We start from the raw sequence: 21,698 nt of genomic DNA, 5'->3' as shown, positions 1-21,698 counted from the left end.
CCCGACTGAATTCTTCATATGCCGTGTTTGCCAACGTAATAACACCGTAATAAAATTTAGCTGAAACATTACTGCATTCGCCTCTAAATTGCAATGTGTTATTTTCTTATTATGAGACGTATAAAGATAAAGTATGAGCATTACTGTCTTCGAAAGACATTGTTTTTCAGACTTTCACGGGAGTACATGTTTTTAGCACCTTTAGTTTAGTTTTTATTACGAAAATAGTTTTTTCGGCATATGGTTTATCTCCCACGATTTCTTCTAAACCTCTAAACAGATTCTGATCTTAATCATTGCCTATGAGTCAATTTATTCGGCAATGATGCACATAAAATATTAACTTATAATTTTAGTAAATTACACACATGCAATTACGATTTAGTTAAAATCAAAGCAGACGAACCGAACGAGGCGGCACAGTGGTTAAGCACCAGACCCTGATTCGAAAGGACTGTTGTTTAAACCAATATGATCGGGAGTTTTAGAGTTTTCCTAAATCATAAAGAAAACTAGAAATATAGTTAATCTAAAAAGGTAAACTTAGAATTATTCACATTTTCACTAAAAAACTTGTTTTGCGAGACGCCTGAATCCCTCAGCATTGTTCATGGCGGATAGGTACAGATATGGGTACTAAAATTTAGATGATATTATCCATAGTGGTTCGCTTTCTGACTGGTAGATGACAGCAATCCAGTGTATCAAAAATGCACAGGTCATTCGTTATCTCGTGAAACCAACTTGCGTGTGAAGGGAAGAAGAAACTTGTTGTTGTTGTTGTTATTTTCTAATGCCAGGCGTTTGACAATAAAGTCATTGGACTGGGAAGCTTCGCTTCCTCGCTACGCTTCCACTTGAAGCTAGTTAGCAAACTAAGCCCCATCATAAGGTTCTCATATGAGCTACGGCGCACGCATGCATTTGGTTTCTCGAAATAACGAATGGCCTGCACCATTTCATACAGTCGACAGTTGCGATATGACCTTGTTGCTGAAGCGATTATAATATATTCTGAAATAAAGTGAAACTTTTTTTTTTTGCGCTTTGTTGTATTACATAAAATAAAGACACAAATTAAACAGTACAATTCAAATCAAACGAAAAATTGTTTCTTAAGAGTAATTAATCACTTCTATTTTTATTGAGAATTCATTCATAGCTCTTATATCTCGTCGCCCTGGGTGGCAGAGTTGGTATAGCGCTGGCCTTCTGTGCTCGAGATTGCGGGTTCGGCCCCGGCCCAGGTCGATGGCATTTAAGTGTGCTTAATACGACAGGCTCATGTCACTAGATTTAGTGGTATGTAAAAGAACTCCTACGGGACAAAATTCCGGCACACCGGCGACGCTGATATAACCTCTGCAGTTACGAGCGTCATTAAATAAACCATAATTTAATTAACCCCTTCAGACCTGAATTTATTTTAAAAAAATGAAAAAAAAAAACTGGTCACATAATCATTCTGGGGATCCAAAATTCCCAAATCAAATCTTCACAGAAAATAAAAATTTGGGGACAATTTTGACCCCTGAGGCCCCAAAATTTTAAATTTCATTTTTAATTCATGTATAGAAATGTTTCAAAAATAATATTCTCCATTTCTATCACATTGAATTTTTCAAAATATTTAAAAGTATTGAAGACATTCCAAAAAAATAAAAAAATAAATAATGTAAACTATAATGTACATCAGACCTGAAGGGGTTAATTTAAATTCTTATCTCTTAGGTGCTGAAGACAACGTAGGTAGGCATTAACTCATCTTTCTGAAAGGATTATCGGCCACTATTTGTAATCCCCTCGCTAAACGTGGTTTGTTTTCCACAGAAGCATTCAGTTTGACGTGTAATCGTCTTAATGCGCTTCCGTAGGAATATGCTTAGAATATTGTTATAAACATTTAGGTATACAATTTTTAATAGGCCCTATCGATAATCGAAATTGAAGAAATAGGTTAATATTCATTAGAATGTACGAATAGCTATTTTATATGCATGTGTGCTCATTATAGATAACTTATTGTAACATATAGTAGTCTATATAATAAGTATAGGCCTACAAAGAAAGTAAAATATCTCATCATCACAATAACCACAATCATCACCATACTTATCATCAGGGAGCGAAACTTGTTGTCCAATGGGAGAGAGGCAAGTGGTTTCAGGTTAACTGTGCTCTAGAGTCCCTCTACTGTGTAGTCTTCAATAGGAATCGTGGTCGTGCTCCGTTGAGCTACTGTGTGTTAGTTGTTCGCTGTTTACTTGCGTTGTGTTGCAGTCGACGAGTAGGCCTACTTTTTAATTTTACACGCTTTATAAAATGCGAAAGGTAACTTATATCATGGGCTAGAGACTACAGAATTTCGTATTAATTTCGAAAAAAAAGTTGATAAAAATATTATATTTCGCCTTTTATCGCTAATCAGTTGTAGGATAATTGCAATAATTTCGTATAAATTGGAAAGAGATTTTTACGTGAAAAAATACAATATTACGCATAATAATAATAATAATAATAATAATAATAATAATAATTATTATTATTATTATTATTATTATTATTATTATTATTATTATTTATTTTAGCTGGCAGAGTTAAGGCCGTAAGCTTCTCTTCCACTCAACCAGCAAAAAGTATATATACATATGTATGAACTTACAAAGAATTCAACAATTTGATTTAGATAAGAGCTACTGTACATGTATACAAGAGTTATTTACGAATTAAACAACAAAATACTATGAACTATTAATTAAACACTGAAATACAAACTATGTAGCAGAATTAAGCTAAAATACATAGAATGTTAATATATTTCAAATAATGTTAGATAATAGAAAGAGATTATTATGAGGCAATTTTGAAAATACAGCACTATCAGGATGCATGTCTAAAGGAAGGAGTAACACTGTAGACAGTGATAGTTTAAGTCAGTATGATTGGAGTGAAATGCTAAGAAGGTTATCTTTTAAGCTGTTTTTAAAAGTGTTTATTGTCTTGCAGCCCCTAATACTTTGTGACAGGGAATTCCATTGTCGCGAGGTGGATACTGTAAAAGATGATGAATAACGAGATGCTCTATGAAGAGGTATACTTAACGCGCCACAGATAAGTGATCTGGTATTTACGTCGTGGTTAGAGTATAGATAAGAGAAACGAGACGAAAGGTAATTTGGTGTTGAAGTGTGCAGAATTCGAAAGAGTAAAGACAAAAAGTGTAAAGTTCTACGTTCTTTAGGCGTCAAAGTAATGATAAATGGCTACAAACCAAGCGAATCACACGTCTATGAAGTTAGGAACAAACAGCGGACGGATTTTTGCATGGTTAGGTATTTTATTGCTTAAGAAACATAGCTACATCGTCACAAATTAACACCTTTTCATAGGCCTGTCTACTGCACGTAAACCTATTATACTCCTGGAGGAGAATGATATATCGTTACAAAATGAACATGCTTTACATAATTTTGAACAAAACAGCGAAGTTTTTTAATGGATATCAATGCAATAATATTTTATTTTTAAAAAAGTCTAAAACGTCTTTATTTGTAACAACGAATGATTTTCAAGGAATAAAATACGTATATCTTATTTTATTTCAAGGAGTGCAGTTCGGTGGCTTATTTGAACACCGAACTGCACTCCTCGAAATAAAATAAGGTATAACTATGCAAAATTCCCTCCTCTGTTCGTTCCTAACTCCATAGACATATGAATCGTTTGGTTCTAGTCGCACATGAAACACTGTTTTATTTTTAAAATCTGAAGCATGTCTATTTGTGACAACGTATGTTTCTCCCGAAGGAAAACCTACAATACATCAGTATGCAAAATTCCGTCCTCTGTTCGTAACTTCATATATGTATGTATGAGTCGTCTGGTTCCAGCCACAATGACAATACCGTTTTATTTTTTAAAAAATCTAAAGCGTACGGTATTTATTTGTAATAAGTTTTAATTCTGACAAATCGCACTCCGTTTCTAACTTCATGGATTTATGAATCGCTTCGTTCTAGCCACATGTAACCTAACAACATTGTTTTATTCTGAATAATCTAGCAGTATTTATTTGTGTCAACGTATGATTATCCTAAAAAAATAAAATACTTACTTATATGAATCCGTCCTCTATTCGTTCCCAATTTGTTTTTTTAATTGGTTACTTAACAACACTGTATCAACTACTATGTTATTTATCGTCGATGAGATTGGTGATAGCGAGATGGTATTTGGCGAGATGAGGCCGAGGATTCATCGTAGACTAACCGGCATTCACCTTACGGTTGGGGAAACCTCGGAAAAAACCCAACCAGGTAATCAGTCCAAGCGGGGATCGAACCCGCGCCCGAACGCAACTTCAGATCGGCTGGAAAGCGCCTAAACCGACTGAGCCACGCCGGTGGCTCCAATTTGTTTTTAAACTGAATCATTTTTAACGTGTTAATTTTGTGGCGATAAGTGATCCCCTCACGAACCGATAATAAAAATATTAACGTCACAATAAACACGTCCTCTTATGTGACCACTGTTTCACACAGGTGAAACTTTTGAAGTCAGCGGAGGAGAACAAAGACGAATTATCGGTGACAAACCTGAGTTGTTCACCCCTGTTCAGCACAGTCAACAGAAGTTCGGTCCACCACATTGATCAAGAACCCCGCGTATTACATTCAGGCATTAAATATTTATACAGCGCACTTCCATACTGACAAGGGTTTGTACTACTAGGGCAGGGGTAGCTAAAGTTTCACCACCGCTACTTACACAGTGTTTCACGTAGAATTTTGTTGTACAATGAGATTATGTAAGGTTCTTCGCCTACTGGGAATGTTTTGTGCCATTTAGAAGCTTTGTTTTCCAGAAATAAAACTGTGTCAACGACTATATTACTGTTACCACTCTTGTGAGTAAATAAAAACGTAGAAGTTTCAGGTATCCGCGGTGAATGATTTATGTAATGACTTTTTCTCTTTGATATCTCATTATTTTTAGGGACCGCATTCTGTCACAGGGCGTACGGAGTTAAGATTAGTTGTTCATAGACTATATTGACGTGACACTGTGTGTAACCTTAATATTGTAAATAATATATTGATCAATGTACGCCTACATACTTTGTTATAGTGTAAATAGTAAAAATAGCGTATTCTAGTGTACAAAGTTTAAGTAATTTAAAATGTAAATATTAGTGTAATTGTTAAAGTGGTCTGTTTTGTTTTGCCTCACTTTACGAAGCGAGTAGCGAGAGGCATTAGTCAAGTATTTACATTAATGGTATAACACATAAATAGAAAGCGATAACAAAAGTTGGTATAAAATTAATCTATACTAATAATAAATCTGTAAGCGAAATTTTTCTGGTAATTTTCGCTTTTCCAAAAATAATTGGTGTTAACATGTATAATTAATCATCCTGAAACCGAAAATCGCTTTTTTGAGATTTTTGTTTGTTTGTGTGTCTGTCTGTCTGGATGTTTGTTACCTTTTCACGCGATAATGGCTGAACGGATTTCGATGAAAATTGGAACATAAATTAAGTTCGTTGCAAGTTATATTTTAGGCTATATGGCATTCAAAATACTTTATTTAAAAGGGGGGTTATAAGGGGGCATGAATTAAATAAAACGAAATATCTCGCTTATTATTGATTTTAGTGGAAAATGTTACATAAGAAAGATTTCTTTAAAAATGATTTCCGATAAGTTTTATTCCAGGCAAAATTTTGATAGGACTGATATTTAAGTCTGTCTGTCTGTCTGTCTGGATGTTCGTTGCCTTTTCACGCGATAATAGCTGAACGGATTTCGAAGAAAATTGGAATATAAATTAAGTTCGTTGTAACTTAGATTTTAGGCTATATAGCATTCAAAATGCTTTATTTAAAAGGGGAGTTATAAGGGGGCCTGAATTAAATAAACAGAAATATCTCGCTTATTATTGATTTTTGTGAAAAATGTTACATAACAAAAGTTTCTTTAAAAATGATTTTCGATAAGTTTTATTCTATACAAAATTTTGACAGGACTGATATTTAAGGATATAAAAGAGTTTTAAAATAACAATACCTATCCACCGCCGCCTCAGATTATAGTGTCGTTGTTCCGTAACTTCTATGTGCAAAATATTAAATTTTTTAGTTGGAATAAAAACAAATTTATTCATTCTATGGCAGTAGTGCATAGGAGATCGTGAATTCTTACATTTTCGAAAAAAAAAAAAAAATATATATATATATATATATATATATATAAAATTAAATTATATATAGTAGATTGTATTCCTTCCTGCATCACTATTGAAGTTATTTAATAGAGCAAAAATCTGAAAATCGATATATGACATAGGAGTTATTGCAGGAACGACGACGATGGCTACAATGAAATCAAAACAAATGACTCCGTCTATTTAAGGCGGCCTTGACGTTTATCAATATTAATATACAGATAATATTTTGTGTGTTTGTATGAAGTACTCTCAGAAGCTAATTAACCTTCACTATTTGAAATTTGTAATTTCTCTAGATGGATGTAATGCTACAAATGAGGACTGAGGTAAGATGAAAAGAAATCTGTAAAAGGTAAAAGGTAAAGGTATCCCCGTAACACGCCATGAAGGCACTTGGGGGGCATGGAGTTAGAGCCCCATGCTTTCCATGACCTCGGCACTAGAATGAGGTGGTGTGGTCGGCACCACGCTCTGACCGCCTTTTACCCCCGGGAAAGACCCGGTACTCAATTTTATAGGAGGCTGAGTGAACCTCGGGGCCGTTCTGAAAGTTTGGCAACGAGAAAAAATCCTGTCACCACGAAAAGAAATCTGTACGCACAGAAAACTTGATATTCTGTCGAAATATTGATAACCTGATTATTGCAACTTTATTTGGTCCACATAAAATACTCTAATTTTATACACTCATTTTACCATAGAGATCACTGGAGCTGAGTTATTTTAAAAAGTGTCATGAAATGGCGTTCCTGCGCTCATAATTTACCCATATTCGTTTCCCGTGTTTCTTAAATAATATTTATGTAGGGTACCTCATTTTTTATTTGCATAAACAATGATATACAACCGAGCGAGTTGGCTCAGGCGGTAGCATTTGAGACACGCATTCGAGGGTCCCGGGTTCAAACCCCGTGGCCGACCAATCTGACTGAGGTTTTTCATGATTTCCCATAGTCATAAAGGCAAATTCCGGATTGGAAAGATACATGCCATTATTCATCACCGCCTCAATTACCAATACCAAAAACATTAATCAAAGTCTATAATCAGTTACATGAACACAAGCCATCTACAACACACAATAGAAACAGGAACTCAACAAGAGTAAAAACGGCCTGCTGATATACCCACACATTCTAAACACGCGACATGACCACAGATGTTAAGGCGTGAATAAAATAAACTTAACAAAAAAAAAAAAAAAGATGCACAGTAAGATAAACATAAAAATTATCTTCGTACACAGTCAACTCTATTAATTTGGATGCATTCAAGACTAATTTAGAAAAATGTTAAACGAATTATATTTGCACCAAATGAGTGGTCTCTGAACCAAAATGATAGCATTTTCATTATTTAAACACAATTTAAATTAAGTAGCATACTAAACGATTTATTCTTCTATCAAACACGAATGTTCCCTGGACCCAATGTTCTATTTTAATTATGTAATTACTTTATATTTATTTCTAATAAGTGCAGCGGAGCGCACGGGTACAGCTAGTAGAAAATAAAATCATAAAGATAGTTTGTGTACAGACGACAAATTATTATTGCCATGAATCAATGGAATGTACGGAAAAATTTTTCAGAGTGTCAAAATAATTGTACGAGTAATTGATGGCAAAATCAATGGACAGATGACAAGCTTCACTTACTTGGGGAATAAAATTTCGGAATACAGCACAGATACAGAAATGAAGCTACAAAAATAGCCTAGCCCACATTGAATTGAATGGAATGATAAAAAGAGACTTTGGTCAACAGACGACAACTGATATAAAATTAAGATTCATTCATTCATAGTGTCCTGCCTAAGGACAGGTCTTTCACTGCGAACGTAGGAACATTAAATCCAGACGTTTGGGATGGGCAGGGCATGTAGCACAAATGGGTGAATTCAGAAATGTATACAGGGTGATTCACGAGGAAAGGTAGAAAATTTAGAATACGATATCTTAGGTCATTTTGAGTGAAAAATGTCATATGAAAATATGTCCGTTTTCGAACGATGGCGGAGCTAGATGGATTTTTTGGTAAAACGTCTCACCCCAATGTGAATCAGACGTTACCATATGCTCCTGACATGAGACAAGGTCATCGATCGCAATGAATGACGTAACATTGGAATCTGCATTGTGAGCGATGTAGATAAGAGACGAATAATTTCGAGGGGAAAAATTGTTCCGGAGCCGGGTATCGAACCCGGGACCTTTGGTTTAACGTACCAACGCTCTACCACTGAGCTACCCGGGAACTCTAACCGACACCGATCCAATTTTTCCCTCTATATCCACAGACCTCAAAGTGGGCTGACAACCGTCAAGCAACCAACTTCGAGTGCACACTAACTCCGTGTGACTTAAATTGTGGTTTTCTGTTGACGAACAGTGACGTGTATTATGCAAATCAAGATTTGAGGTATAACTCCCTGTAAAGTTGATTTGAATAATTTCGAGGGAACAATTTTTCCTTCGAAATTACTCAAATCAACTTTACAGGGAGTTATACCTGAAATCTTGATTTGCATAGATAAGAGACGTTCATTCACTTCACAAACCGGGTGGTGGGGCATTACAAATGTCCAATCGCCTGCCCTTGTCTGACGTAATGACACAGAACCTGCACATAATACAAATACAGTATCACTTGCCAGTTCACAGCAGTTCAGTCAGCTACTTACAGTACAGTAGTTGTACAGGTACAGTTATCGGAAGTGTTAAGTTGTGTTTTTCAAGATGCCTTATAAATTTTCGACTGGAGAATACGCCGATATTGTGTATGTTTATGGTTTGTGCGATGGAAGTTACTTGTGTGCCGTCGCTGAATATGAACGACGCTTTCCGAACAGAAGGGTACCATATCGAAGAGTATTTACTGTCTATGGAGTTGGATGAAAAACTTGGTATACCAAAGGAACGTGGAAACGAGAGAGGTGTTAATCGACCGTATTTTGGGTGCTATACGCCGCATAAAGAACAGCTACGAGCAACTCTCCCGAGCGACGAGTGCGATTCACGCCCGAGCGCAACAGTGCATTGAAGCAGGAGGAGGTACCTTTGAAAATGTGCGAAAACATAGACCCCGACGTCTAGAATATTAGGTATGTATGCATACGTGAATATAAACTTTAAATTTGTCCGTTATCCGTCTCTAAATGCGAGTTAGTACAATGGAATCTCAGAAGTTTTTGTGAAATCAAAGAGCCATATCTCCGTAACCGTTCGAAAACTGACCTATATTCATATGAACTTTTTGACTCAGAATGACTTCAGAACTCACATCCTAAATTTTTTACCTTTCCTCGTGAATCACCCTGTATAGAGTGTTAATTGAGAGGCCGGAGGGAAGAGACCTTTGGAGAGCCCGAGACATAGATGGGAGGATAATATTAAAATGGATTTAAGGGAGGTGGGATATGATGGTTGATACTGGATTAATCTTGCTGAGGATAGGAACCGATAGCGAACTTATGTGAGGGCGGCAATGAATCTCCGGATTCCTTAAAAGCCATAAGTAAGTAAGTAACTGTAGTTGAAAGCGCTGTTAAATGCAGTACTGCTGCCACTAATAAAACACTAACACGCGAACTTCGGTCCAGTTGCATACAAGACAATACTGTGACATTTTGGACAATATGACGTATTTGCTTAAAAGTAACGAAAATTGTATTTGTTCTTGGGAGAGTTTAAAAATAAAGTAAGAGAGCATTTGAGATCTTATTTCCTGCGGTAAGAAATTATTGTTGGTAAAAAAAAAATCTCTCCCAGTAGGGGATGTCTTTGTACATTAATGACTGAGTTCTGGCTTGTAATCACGACCCACAGGCTGTCAACTTTTGTCACTTAGTTGAGTGAAGATCGTAAGAATGTCATTGTAAAGCAGAGGTGAACACGACGATCTAAGTACCTGCTTCAGCATTATACAATGTGCCGAGGGGGCGAAGGTTTTCCCCTTTGTTGCAGGATCCATTGACTTAAACTCTGTCGGAGGGGTTTCTTTCCACACAATTCACGCATGATTTCCAACAACAAGAGTGGAAAGATGCATCTTTACATAGTATATAGCCTTTTTCTGTGGAAAAGGGAATTTTGTAAATGTTCTGTAAAAAGAAAGTAATAATGCCTCATTGTGCATGATGTTGGCTGAGTATAGTGTATTACAAAAGCGTGTATCCCATTAACTGGTTTATTATGTATGTTTGTGGTAAGTAGGCTATTTGGTATAGGAATTAAAGACATAATGCAATTGCGTTTCTTTCAAGCTCAGTCCACCGAGACTTAACAGATCAGGGTTTTATGGTGAGCACGAGACTCGAGAGATCAGGGTTTTATGGTGAGCACGAGACTCGAGAAATCAGGGTTTTATGGTGAGCACGAGACTCGAGAGATCAGGGTTTTATGGTGAGCACGAGACTCGAGAGATCAGGGTTTTATGGTGAACACGAGACTCGAGAGATCAGGGTTTTATGGTGACCACGAGACTCGAGAGATCAGGGTTTTATGGTGAGCACGAGACTCGAGAGATCAGGGTTTTATGGTGAGCACGAGACTCGAGAGCTCAGGGTGTTATGGTGAGCACGAGACTCGAGAGGTCAGGATTTTATGGTGAGCACGAAACTCCAGAGTTCAGGATTTATGGCGAGCACGAGACTCGAGAGATCAGGGTTTTATGGTGAGCATGAGACTCGAGAGATCAGGGGTTTTATGGTGAGCACAAGACTCGAGATATCAGAGTTTTATGGTGAGCACGAGACTCGAGTGATCAGGGTTTTATGGTGAACTCGAGAGATCAGGGTTTTATGGTGAGTACGAGACTCGAGAGATCAGGGTTTTATGGTGAGCTCGAGACTCGAGAGATCAGGATTTTATGGTAAGCACGAGACTCTAGAGATCAGGGTTTTATGGTGAGCACGAGACTCGAGAGATCAGGGTTTTATGGTGAGCTCGAGACTCGAGAGATCAGGATTTTATGGTAAGCACGAGACTCGAGAGATCAGGGTTTTATGGGGAGCACGAGACTCGAGAGATCAGGGTTTTATGGTGAGCACGAGACTCGAGAGATCAGGGTTTTATGGTGAGCTCGAGATTCGAGAGATCAGGATTTTATGGTGAGCACGAGACTCGAGAGATCAGGGTTTTATGGGGAGCACGAGACTCGAGAGGTCAGGATTTTATGGTGAGCAGAATGTTGTGGGACAGGTTTTCTACGAATACTTAGATTTACTTCTTATGTAGGCTATAAGCCTATATTTTTGGATCTGAATGACGGGGAGAGAAATGATGGATTAATATTTGTTGACAGAATGGAGTGGACTTTTTCCATTGCTAGTGATAAAATATAGTTTCACGACGTTTCGAAGATTGGTTCTATCTTCATCAGATGAGAGGAAGCCTACTCTTCGGGATCGTTACATACATCTGTCTGTGTGAGACTGATCCAAGATGCAGGTAGCTATATGTAACAATCCCGACGAGTAGGCTTCCTCTCATCTGATGACGAAGATAAAACCAATCTTCGAAACGTCGTGAAACTATATTTTGTGCGAGATCGTGCGTATTTGCTTGTTTTCCGTACAGAACCAATACGCGGTAAGTGTGAAATACCACATTCAGTATTCCCAACGTAACACACATAACAATTTCCGTCTTCTTACCGCTTAAGCGCGACATTCATTTTACTGCTTTAGGCTTTTAACATATTATTTTTAGAGACGTTTAACATAGTAATAATTATAAATTGGAAACTTACCACTGCAATTTCACCTAAATTGCAATGTTAATTATTGTTTTTAAATATTTGCAAAAATTAAGTAAAGTTTACTACTCCACGAAATTTATTGCATTCCTGATACAAGTAACATTAAGGAAGCCGTGAAAAAATCAACAAGATTCCAGATGCGGATATTATTACTGCAATATGTTATATAAATAATATTGTTAAAATATTAAAATGAAAAATAAATCATTACATAACCTTACCGTTTGTTTTAAGTTCGCATTTATAGACTGGGGGGGAAAAAAAAGACAGACGTATATCACGGCCTGCTGGAGTATAGTAAACACAGAAAACATTTTATAGCAACAATGTTGAAGAAAGATATTTTGGTTTTCCGAAGTTGCCGTCATTAAATAGAAACCAACATGGAGATTTCATTGCAACTAATTAGAAATTCGTCTTTCAGGTATGTAATAAACGATCTTCGCACAAAATAATGTACGATACACGAGCGGTATGTTTGTTTTCATGTTCTCGGAAATTAAGAAAGCTCAACTACGTTTCGCTTTTTCAATCTTTTCCTCGAACATGAAAACGTCAACATACCGCTCTTGTAACGCATATTACTATTATCACTAGCAATGGAAAAAATCCACTTCACTCTGTCAACAAGACTATATTTATCATAATACAGTCGCTCTGTTATTTTAGGATTCCCAGGTCTTCATCAAAATGGCCGAACCTCTCTAGCAATCCTCCTAATTCTATGTTCTTCCATTCTTGATATAATGTCCATTCCATTTGTCCCTTACTTTTTGTAACCAGTTCTCCGTTTTTTTTATACCGCCTTATTCTCTTATTGTTTGATTTCTTACAGTAAGTGACAAATAAGGTTGTGATTGACAATTCGTGGGCGAACTCACGCGTGCAGAGGCTTAACGTTACCTTGCCCAGTAACAAATTCATGATATCTTACGTCACCCATGGATCATAAATTGCCATTGGACAAGATAACGCCGAGCCTTCACACATGTGAGTTCGCCAATGCAGTGTCAATCACAACCTTATTTATCACTCACTGTAATCTTGTTACATTTTTTTTATCTGTGTCTTTTCCAAAATGTATTTAGTCTCGCATGTGTCAGGTTTTGTTTATAATCAATATCTCATAAGTGCCTTCTGATTAAAGTTCTGGCTATTATGAACATCTGTTATCAGACAGTAAGTTACATCTCACTTGACGATATGTGTTAGAGGAAGATTATTGTTTGTATACACCTTAAGTTGGATTAGTGAAATATGTTCGTAGTCAGCGATGTGTGCAATGGAGGGGAAAGGAATTGGCCAACCTACTCCATTATCTCCTCTCATGAGTATACCATGTTGGTGTCACGAGGTTCAAACCTGTCTTAGGACAGTTGACTAAACAACATTTCATAAGTGAGGACTGCTCTTTATTATGCTTTTATCTATTCGTACTTTTGGTTTTTGGTGTAATTACTTATTTATCCATATAGTGTTGTTTAAGCGACCAGAGACTTTGTCTGCCTTCAGGGTCTGCTTTTACAACAACAATAATAATAATAATAATAATAATAATAATAATAATAATACAATAATATTAACAAAATTTGAAGACCGAATGAGCAGCACTCGTGGTCGGTTGCAGTTCAAATATATTTATATAAGTAGAATATAGGCAATAAAATAAAATAGGAACTGAAATTAAAATTACAGTTACAATGAAATTATATAGTCTAGTCACTTCTAGTGTTCAGGCACTTGTAATTTCTGTTTTGAATACCCTGTACTGAACTGTCATCCGCTCGTCAGTATACCAGTAGCGGCCGGTGATCAAAATCCTCGGTGAGGCCAGATGCAACTAGTTTAAGTGCCTCCGATAGGAAATGTTTGTTTATGATATTAATTATTATTGTTATTATATTATGAATATCATTATTACTGTATTATTATTACTACCCAAAGATCTTTATTACTATCAATGAAAAATAATAATTTCACTCACCAAATAAGCTGTTAAGCTCTGAGTTTCAGTGATTCTTTCATTGTGATGAAGCATCCCATATTATGTGTTGAAATTCCCCTTTCTTTCTTTTCTTTTTATTTTTTTCCTTTGACAGCAACAAACAAGGCCAAGAGAAGTTTATTTTGCATCACATTACCACATAACCATTTATGTTGTCCATACCAGGATACAATAGAAACTCGCGTTTTAAGATTATGTGTCAGAAAAATGAACAGCGATGTCGTAGGTATCTCGGTAGTCTCTCTCTTTATTTAAAACTTCCTTTCTTTTAGTATTATTTCTTCTCGAAAAAGGACACTCTGACAATGAATTAACTGCACCAGCATTATTTCTCTAATTTGTTTCTGTTTATATTTTCCCGAAATACATAACAACATTGGCCCAGATTCACTACTGTACTACGAAGTACAATAGTAGAACACCCTCGCTTATGTCATAAACTGAGACATAAGGGGAGAGAATCTCGAGTGGGTTTCTGCCTGCTAAAGAGCTGGAATTTTGTTATTTATGGCCTAGTTAGGAAGACAAGTCACCACTGCTATTCCCACCCCACTCTACCCTTGAGGCCGGCCCATGGATGGGAGGAGTGAAACCTGACCAGGCCAGCCGAATTGTGCCTCAGCTACAACGTTTTAAGCGTAAACTCAAAGCCCGCGAAAGGACATGAAATGCATTAAGCCAAACCCGGCACGAACGATTCTGGCCTCAGGAACAAATTTTACTGCAAAACAGGTCTATATACATCAAAGTTTTCAAATGCTTCTACAGCGATATATGCTTCATTCAAATAACTAATACATTATATAAAAACACAAAATTTGATTTCAGTTAAGCCAAGTGACTGAGGCCCGGCCTCACTTGCCTCAGTCAATCAGCCGCCACTGCAGCATACCTATGGACAGGGGAGCTTGAACTCAGCTGACTCGTACTTATGTCTGTGCAGTGTACTGCCTGCTGAACACGTTGTCAAGTCTCTCACGCCAGAATATTAACAAATTTAAGCATGCATTTTTATTTAATTTCACGAAAACGTAATAGAACACACAAATGTTTATTTAAACTAATATTAACTCTTTGCTAGATATACCTACTGATGTAATTGTTTTCGTAATTTTACTAATGAAATGAGCAGTATAACGTAAATAAAATAAGAAAAGGAATATTTCTTGTAGGAAAACTATCAAGTTCTTACCTATGTTGTATGGACATTTTTGATATGTAGACCGTCCCCGACGACTGTGAAAAGGACGGCGCTTATACCCCTTACAACCTATATGGTAAAGAAAAAATTTAAGGAATAAATAAGGTATAGACATATGTATATTAATAAGAAATAGTAATTAATGCTAAAGAATTTTTTATTAAGAAATAACTAGAATGATTGTACGTAGTATGGAATAAATAGGCCCTAGTAATAGTTATTAATAGTAAAAAGTAGTTAAGTGTGGGTTCCTGGAAAACAGAAATGTAACAGGACCACCATTATTCACTTACTTACAAATGGCTTTTAAGGAACCCGCAGGTTCATTGCCGCCCTCACATAAGCCCGCCATCGGTCCCTATCCTGTGCAACATTAATCCACTCTCTATCATCATATCCCATCTCCCTCAAATCCATTTTAATATTATCCTCCCATCTACGACTCGGCCTCCCCAAAGATCTTTTTCCCTCCGGCCTCCAAACTAACACTCTATAAGCATTTCTGGATTCGCCCATACGTGCTACATGCCCTGCCCATCTCAAACGTCTGGATTTAATGTTCCTAGTTATGTGAGGTGAAGAATACAATGAGTGAAGTTCTGCGTTGTGTAACTTTCTCCATTCTCCTGCAACTTCATCCCTCTTAGCCCCAAATATTTTCCTAAGAACCTTATTCTCAAACACCCTTAATCTCTGTTCCTCTCTCAAAGTGAGAGTCCTAGTTTCACAACCATACAGAACAACCGGTAATATAACTGTTTTATAAATTCTAACTTTCAGATATTTTGACAGCAGACTGGATGACAAAAGCTTCTCAACCGAATAACAGGACCACCATTAACGAATGATATATACAGTAAATTGTACATAATTTTGATGACAATAAATATACAAATATACAAAATATTAAGTTAGATTAGTTACAGGTTAAAAATGAATTAAGTTATATATTTATCTATGTTCAAGTTCTTGCATAATTGCGTCTTTGTGTTCTATAACAGTGTATAATTATGTATTTGTACCTTAATTTGTAATCATATTTATTTAATTCACTTTTATTAATTAATGAACTGGAAAGTAGCATTTTAATATAGCCTATATCCTGCTTTTGACGAATCTCGTACATAATATTAATACACGGTTTTATTTCGCTCGAGGCTCTCGACCGGGTTTGAACCAGTGAAACTCCAATCCAACGGCAAGCATTGTAAACATTTGTTAGAAATGCAAAAATATTCAGTCTCGTGAAGCATAAGGCTATGTTTAATGAACTTCAAAATTGATACTCCGTGTGTATATTTTATCAGCGTATAGTTGTAGCTCTTGGAAATACAATGCAAATGTACGAACTTTCAAACCCATTCATAAGGAAGAGAGTACAGCTCTGTAAGCAAAAGAGCTTGAGAACGCTTACTCTAGAAGTCTGTATATTCTCTCTTTGTCTATAATCAGGAAATTCTGCTCTCCTAAGTGGTTTAATATCGCTCGTTTCAAATTCAAAAGTAATTAGAAATATTGGTAGTTAGGAATCTTTTAACTATTGAACGTAATGTGATACCATTCGGAATAAGAAGTGCTTCATCTATATAGGAATGGAGGAACATTATCGAATAAAACTGTTGATTAAAGCTTTTGATTTAAATCTGTTTAAATGAAACTGCTGCGACTGTATAAAAAGTTTAAAGCGTTCGAGAAGAGTAAATCCTTGAGATTCTCCTTATCTCCGACTGTGTTTGAGGAAGACAGATAGGCCTACCCCTTTATATCGCTTTATTCGATCCACTGTTCATTTTTATTGTCCAATGAATCTTGAGCGTTGTGTGTGATTTTTTCTGCCGCTAGAAGGGATTCTTTCCCCCCCCCCACCCCTTGTATTTATATACATATATTTAATACATCTCGCAGCGCTAATAACATTTTCAGCTGTTTCTGTAATGAAACTACTGGGCTTGGGCATTATACAGTCGAAATCATATCCTTTTGCCTTCCAATTGATAAGATAAAGCGTTTTATTTGATCTCATCCCACAGCTATAATGTAATTGAGTCGAGAGTGAGCAGCGGAGGCTGTGAGCGTTTGTCAGCACTCGATAGTCGATATATCGATTGGATTTGTTTCTCGCAGCAGCGACGTTAAACTCCGGTGATTGTGACGTGGCATCGCCATAAGCTCTCAGCTAGTTGACGTGAATGGGCTATATTGCGGCGGGTAGGATGTTAACATGGCATGAAGGAGCGGAATGTGCGTATATCCAGCCTGACTACTTTTGTGAGGTTAATCAACTTCTTCACAATGGGAGAGTAGGCGCACCACCTTTTAATCCTTCAGAAGATAGTAACTTCACAGTGATAATTCGACCATCATCATCATCATCATCATCATCATTATTACCATTGTCTTATTATTATCATCATGTCGTTATGATTGTCATCGTCTAATCATAATTATCGTCATCGTGACATAATTACCCTCATCGTCACGTCATTATCATCACAGCCATCGTCACAGCCTTCATGACATGATTATAATTAGTGTAATCACGATGTTATTAACATCGTCATATCAGTATCATCATCGTCACGTCATTATCAATGTTACCCTCGTCACGTCATCATTGTCATCGTCACATCATTATATTGTCGCCATCGTCATTGTCACGTCATTATCATTGTCGTCATCGTCACGTCATTATCAAGGTTGTCATCGTCCCGTCTTTATTATTGTCGTCACCGTCACGTTTTTATCATCGTAGTCATCGTCACGTCATTATACAATCAACTAGCTATCTCAACTTAATTATAATTCTTTACATATTGCATATAGACTGAAATGAATTACATTAACTTACAAATTAAGTTATTACTTTTTCGTATAGGCTTTATCTCAAATTAAATAAACATGTACTAATCGTTAAAAATTAATTCAAGAATATTGTTGGAGAATCTTTAGTGTATTGTAAATATTCATAATTTAAATATGTATGTCACTATTGTATTGATTAAGGCTGGTTGGGTGGAAAAGAAGGCCTTATGGCCTTAACTATGCCAGCGAAAATTAAACATTTTATTCTATTATCATTGTCGTCATTGTCACGTCATTATCATCGTATTCACAGTCACATAATTATATTGTCCCCATCGTCACATCATTATTGTTGTCATCGTCACATCATTATCGTTGTCATCGTCACGTCATCATTGTCATCGTCACGTGATTATCATCGTATTCACAATCACATTATATTGTCTCCATCGTCACCATTATCATTGTCGTCATCGTCACGTTATTATCATTGTCGTCATCGTCACGTCGTTATCATTGTCATCGTCGTCGCGTCATTGTCATTGTCACGTCATTATCATTGTCGTCATCGTCACATTATCATTGGCATCGTCACATCATCATTGGCATCGTCACATCGTTATCATTGTCGTCACATCATTATCATTGGCATCGTCACATCATTATCATTGGCATCGTCACATCATTATCATTGGTATCGTCACATCGTTATTATTGTCGTCATCATCACATTATCATTGGCATAGTCACATCATTATCATTGTCGTCATCGTCATCGTCACGTCATTATGATTGTAGTCATCGTCACGTCATTATGATTGTAATCATCGTCACGTCATTATCATTGTCGTCATCGTCACATAATTATCATTGTCGTCATCATCACACTATCATTGGCATCGTCACATCGTTATCATTGTCATCATCGTCACGTCATTATCATTGTCGTCATCGTCACATAATTATCATTGTCATCATCGTCACGTCATTATCATTGTCGTCATCGTCACGTCATTATCATTGTCGTCATCGTCACATAATTATCATTGTCGTCATCGTCACGTCGTTATCATTGTCGTCATCGTCACATAATTATCATTGTCGTCATCGTCACGTCGTTATCATTGTCGTCATCATCACGTAGTTATCATTGTCATCGCCACGTCATTATCATTGTCGTCATCGTCATATCGTTATCGTCGTCATCGTCACGTCATTATCATTGTCGCCAACGTCACATCATTTACATTGTCGTCATCGTCACTTATATGCTTTTCATAGACAATAAAATAGTAAATACATTTTACAGAATCATTCCAGATGAACCGGAAATTCGAATTCACGGAATCTGGATAAACAGGGCTCCACTGCGTGTCGATTAACATGAAGACATTGCGCTGTCATCGAATTTAGAATTTGGTTACCAGTGCATTAGTCATACATGTTATCCCTATGTCAACGTACAACTTAATGACTTCCTTCTATAAAAAAGTGCTGCTGAAACAACGGAATGGAAGTAGAAGAATGCAATCTGGGAATATATCGTTCTGTAATTAGGACAAAAAGAACAGAGATAGATATTTTGTCAATTACAAGAGAATTATATGTACTTGCTGCGAACATATTGTACGTATATTTAACATTGTACCGGGAACTGTACTTACGTAACTTACGAGAAAGTGATGTAATCTATGGACATGTACAATAGTAGCAAAAAAAACCGGACCGATCCTTGTAGCTGATTTCAGAGCCTTGTTCACTCCAGAGCACGATAGACTGGTAACTAAGACTTTCGTGGTTCAAATCCTGCCTGGGAAGGAGACTTTTTTGGTTCCTTATTCAAATTTATTCCCAATAATTTTCGATTGCAGCGATATTTTACTACTTAATTAACTTATTATTCCCAGAACATGAATTTTACCAGCAATCGAAAAGTATTGGGAATAAATTTGAATAAGGAACAAAAAAAGTTTCCTTCCCAGGAAGGATTCGAACCACGAAAGTCCTAGTTACCAGTCTATCGTGCTCTCCAGTGAACCAGGCTTTGAAATCAGCTACAAGGGTCGGTCCGGTTTTTTTTTTTTTTTTTTTTTTTTTTTGCCACTACTGTACAAACAAGGCAACAAACAGGAACTAGATTTAAGTAAATTTGAAGAAAATGGTTTATTCTTTGAAAAATGTAGATATAATTAGGACAACGAGTAGAAAACTTGATTTAAGTTTTAAGTAACTCATAAGAAAATTATATAGGTCTATATATTGTGTGAACATGTATAATGAGAGCAAGGAGGAAAAATCATCACAGCCACCGGCGTGGCTCACTCGGCTGAGGCTCTTGCCTGCCGATCTGAAGTTGCGCTAGGGGGTTCGATCCCCACTTGGGCTGATAACCTGGTTGGATTTTTTCCGAGGTTTTTCCCAACCGTAAGGTGAATGCCAGGTAATCTATGGCGAATCCTTAGCCTCATCTCGCCAAATACCATCTCGCTATCACCAATCTCATCGACGCTAAATAACCTAGTAGTTGATACAGCGTCGTTAAATAACCAACTTAAAAAAAACACCACCTTCGTCACGGTACCTGTTCCGTTTTCAATCAGATCATCTCATCCTCGGTCTGCCAATGTTTCTACTTACATCAGATCTGTATTTTGATAAGTCATTGTTTGTGGCTTACGGTTTGTGTGTATTCTACCCTTCCAAGCAGAAAATAGTAATATGCGTTACAAGAGCGGTATGTTGAAGTTTTCATGTTCGAGGAAAAGATTCAAAAAGCGAAACGTAGTTGAGCTTTTTTAATTTCTGAGAATTGAAAGAAAACATACCGCTCGTGTATCGTACATTATTTTGTGCGAAGATCGTTTATTACATACCTGAAAGACGAATTTCTAATTAGTTGCAATGAAATCTCCATCTTGGTTTCTGTTCAATGACGGCAAATTTGCAAAACAAAAATATCTATCTTCAACATTGTTGCTTTAAAATGTTTTCTGTGTTTACTATACTCCAGCAGGCCGTGATATACGTCTGTCTTCCCCCCCCCCCAGTCTATAAATGCGAACTTAAAACAAACGGTAAGGTTATGTAATGACTTATTTTTCATTTTAATATTTTAACAATATTATTTATATAACATATTGCAGTAATAACATCGGCATCTGGAATCTTGTTGATTTTTTCACGGCTTCCTTAATGTTACTTGCATCACGAATGCAGTAACTTTAGTGGAGTTGTAGAGTTTACTTAATTTTTGCAAATATTTAAAAACAAGAATTAACAGTGCAATTTAGGTGAAATTGCAGTAGTAAGTTTCCAATTTATAATTATTACTATATTGAACGTCTCTAAAATAATATGTTAAAAGCCTACAGCAGTAAAATCAGTATGTCACTTAAGCAGTAAGAAGAGGGAAATTGTTATGTATATTAGGTTGGGAATACTGAATGTGGAATTTCACACTTTCCGCGGATTGGTTTTGTGCGGAAACCAAGCAAATACGCACGATCTCGCACAAAAATAGATATTAATTCAATTGCAAGAAAATTATACATGCTATGGATATAAATTTAATGGTCAAAGAGAGATTTGGGAACACACTCTTCAATTGAAAAGAGGAAGAGAGGGTGATTTTGATATCCATTACAAGGATATTATGTATACTATGAACATGTGTCTATTTAGTGTCTGGTACTGGGTTACATT

Source organism: Periplaneta americana, chromosome 15 (genome assembly GCF_040183065.1).
Source record: "Periplaneta americana isolate PAMFEO1 chromosome 15, P.americana_PAMFEO1_priV1, whole genome shotgun sequence".
NCBI lineage: Eukaryota > Metazoa > Arthropoda > Insecta > Blattodea > Blattidae > Periplaneta > Periplaneta americana.
This window is presented reverse-complemented; position numbering follows the sequence as displayed.